The sequence below is a fragment of the Erpetoichthys calabaricus genome, chromosome 17 (assembly GCF_900747795.2).
Source record: "Erpetoichthys calabaricus chromosome 17, fErpCal1.3, whole genome shotgun sequence".
In the NCBI taxonomy this organism is placed as follows: Eukaryota; Metazoa; Chordata; class Cladistia; order Polypteriformes; family Polypteridae; genus Erpetoichthys; species Erpetoichthys calabaricus.
Genome location: NC_041410.2, coordinates 26,755,323 through 26,759,613, shown reverse-complemented (window position 1 = coordinate 26,759,613; position 4,291 = coordinate 26,755,323).

Below are 4,291 nucleotides of genomic sequence, written 5' to 3'. Positions count from 1 at the left end.
TGAAATTAAAAAGAGGAAAAGTAAATTAAAATAAGTAACATTTCTTTTCTGTATAACCTAAGTTCAATTTATTTTAAAGTTAAAATCCACATTTCAAAACTGTCTTCATTTAGAGCCTGATATTCTTTTAAACAGAATATTATTTGTTGTTGAGGAATGGTACAGCTACCATTTTTAGGCTAAAGTAACTTGTGATCCCTTCATCCAGCCTTATGAAAGTTCACCTATTCTTGTTTGATTATGCAGAGCCAGCATTGTGACGCACATGCTTTATGAACTGTTACTGTTTTCTCTGTGTCTAAATACATAACTTGTTTATAACAAATTCCATCCATCCATTTTCCAACCCACTGAATCCGAACACAGGGTCACGGGGGTCTGCTGGAGCCAATCCCAGCCAAAACAGGGCACAAGGCAGGAACCAATCCCGGGCAGGGTGCCAACCCACCGCAGGACACACACAAACACACCCACACACCAAGCACACACTAGGGACAATTTAGAATCGCCAATCCACCTAACCTGCATGTCTTTGGACTGTGGGAGGAAACCGGAACGCCCAGAGAAAACCCACGCAGACACGGGGGAGAACATGCAAACTCCACGCAGGGAGGACCCGGGAAGCAAACCCAGGTACCCAGGTCTCCCAACTGCGAGGCAGCAGCGCTACCCACTGCGCCACCGTGCCGCCCTGTTTATAACAAATTGAATTCATTAAAATATTTTTTGGCCTTGGAGGTGGTGGCAGAATGATTAGTGCCTCACAGATTCAGGGACTGCCCTTACAAAAATAATGTTGTAATATACCAACATATCTTTCAATATAATATCATATATATATATATAGTTCAAATTTATATTTCAATGATATTTCTGAAATATAGTGCAACATATATTTCCCTTAATATATTGTAACAAATATATTTGTTAATACACAGGGTACAAGACATGTAACATTCCCAGTTTTCAGATTAACAATTCTGAAAGACCATTAATAGGCTTATCTTTTTACTGAGAAAAAGTTAAAGGCCTTCCAATGAAGTATATTACTCTTAAGACTTAAAAAATAGAGAAATGTATTTTTACATTTTGAAACACATATCGAAATATGGGCAGCACAGGGGCATAATGGTAAAGCTGCTGCCTCACAGAAAGGTGACCAGAGTTTCATTCCAGGTCCTCCCTGCATGGAGTTTGCATGTTCTCCCTGTGTCTGTGTGGGTTTTCTCCGGATGTTTTTCTCCAAAGACATGCAGGTTGAGCGAATTGGCGATGCTAAATTGGCCCTTGTGTGTGTGTGTGTGTGAGACTGACAGGCACCCTGTCCAGGTATTGTTCCTGCCTTGTGCCCTGTGGTTGCTGAGATGGGCTCCAGCCCCCGGCGGCCTTGCTCGGGAAATGGAAAAGTATGTTGCATCATTCAGAAATTGCAATAATTTACATATCTTACAATATATTTCAGTATAAGCATATTGCATATATTGTAAAGTACTTATCCTTGAAGTATATTGTAACATGCTAAAAGTATATATTTAGATAGATAGATAGATAGATAGATAGATAGATAGATAGATAGATAGATAGATAGATAGATAGATAGATAGATAGATAGATAGATAGATAGATAGATAGATAGATAGATAGATAGATACTTTATTAATCCCAATTTATATTGGTAGCAATATATTTTTAAAGATATTATTCATACATTTTACTTTTGAAAGGAGGGGTTTATAATCTGTCTCTGTTACTGTTAGTGTGGAGTTAGGATTTTCTCCCAATGGTGTCTGTTTTTTTTTTTTTATTATTTCTTTTCTCTCAAGCCCCTTTATGTGCTTGGTAAGTCTGCATTTGCCCTGTATGAGTGGGTGCAGGTCTCATGAGTGTGCCCGGTGACAGACAGGAGTCTCATGCAGAGGTGGTACCTGAGTTGTATTTCAGCTCTCCATGACCATGACAATAAAGTTTAAGGTTAGGAAAATCAAGGATTACAGTAGTTATAGTGTAGGATCCAATTGAGAGGGAGAACTTGTCTTGTCGAACCCAGTTTACTTCAAATAAAGTACAACCTGTTAGAAAAAGAATGATGAGTCCATGCATTTGCAATCTGAACTTAACAGAACCACCCTCCATCCTACAGAATGAAATGTAATACAAATGGGAAGTGCCATGCATTGATTTTTCTTAAATCATTTGTGTGTTGTTTGATCTATTTTTGTATTTGATATTTAAATGATAATATAAATGTATGTATTGTTAGTTGGACTGGTATGGTGGTGCATTGCTAGCACTGCCACTTCACAATAAGGAGACAGGGGTTTGTCCCAGAGGTGCGCCTGTGCATGGAGTTTGCATGTTCTTGCTATGTGGGTTTCCTAATACAGTCCAAAGACATGCAGGTTTGGTGAACTGGCTTTGCCAAATCGGCCAGTGTGGGTGTCCAGGTGTTGTTCCTGCTTGTTCCCAAAGATTGCTGGGACAGGCTCCAGCTGCTTCATGACCCTCCCCTGGATAAGTGGGTCACGATAATGGAGGGAATATTATTAGTTTATTCATGCAGCATGGCAGGATGAATGGAGAAAGAGGTGTTTTGGATAAAAATATGCAGCTATCAATAATGTTGATATGCATATGCAAAATGAATTAAATAGAAAGTCATGTACTAAAAATTAAAATTTAACACAAGTATCCATCCATGAACTAATCTGATCCATTTCTGATTCACGGGGAGCTGGAGCATACTCCAACAGCATGAAGAACAAATCATAAATGGATCCAGGATGGGGTAGCAGTCCATCAAGCACACACACACACACACTGACACCCACACTCATACTGGACCAGATTAAGATTACAAATTAACACAGACACTGGGAAAATGTGCAGACTCCATGAAGACTGGAACTGAAACACCATAATCAGGAGTTGTTAGACAGCAACACTGACCACAACTCCTTTGGGTCTCTCCAAAGGTCCATCCATTTTTGTTTTAGTATGAAACTGGAAGAGATGTCATTTCGCTGACTTTCAAAGTCGGAGGCTTTTATTTTATTCCTAGGGAAATTCAAAGCCTTCTTTCTGATTTTTAAAGCCATGCACAGTTTTGACTTCTTTTGCCTAACAGAAGTCATTTTCTCTTAACACTGATGCATGAAATCTTAGACAAAAATGTAAGACACTAGTTTCCTTATCATTCCTCAATGAAATAACATGACTGTGTATATAATCACCATTAGAAATGGTGCTCTAAATTCTCAAATGTTTGGTCATCCAATGTTAGAGATATGTTATCAATCATGTTCAATACTTATGTCAGTCACCTTGGATGCTGGAGACACTGTTGAGTAGTCTGTTAACTGGCTATCAATGTGACTGATTCAGCTTGTCTTCTAAGCATTTCATAGCTGACATGTCCTGCATTTTGCATGGGATGTCATAGCAGCCAGAGGTAGCACACATTCATGGAGATTTGCCTGCATGGCAGTGCATTGTGGACACCCCTGGGTGAAGCTGGCTTAGGTCAGCTATATTCAGGCTTTTCCCATTGATCATTGCCCCCCCCAACTCCATAAGTTTAATGTTTCCAGAATTGATTTTGTTTTTTTCTTTCCTCAGTTGCCTACTAACCCTAAGAATGTTAAGCCTTTTAAGAAGTAATGCCTTAACATATTCTGTTTGATCCCAGGTTTTTGTTTGTCACAAGCCTTCCACTCGATGAAAAATACAACTCAATCTTATAACACTTTAAATATAAACTCCTTACCTGCGTCTCCAGCCTATGGCGTTCAGGTATCCCTGACAAGAGTTTTCTATGCTTATATATTAGCGAAAATGGGACATTGTCCAATTAGAGACAACCCACACATTTTGAATTTTGTTCTCTTTACTTTGAACTTTTCCAAAGATCACAAAAAGAATATATCTGCAAATATTTTCTATGAGGGCTGCAGGCAACATGTGTATATAATAGGTGGATTAAGGATCAGCTTGTATTGTGTATTGTTTGCAGAATATGTGACTGACTCACAGTAGGGAATATAAATTAGTGTTCTTATTTGATTTGTATAAGTACTTATGACAGCGTTCAATTAGAAAAGAGGAGTATAAAATGCACTTTGCAGTATTCTCCTTTAAGGACAATTATATATGTCGTTTGGGATTTCTAATACAAACTACAAATGTGAACTATTATGTACTGTAGTTCATTATTTTATAGACCAAATAAAATCATAATCCCTCAAATCTCAGCCTGGCCAGACACACAAATGCTTATCTGAGTAGTGTCACACAT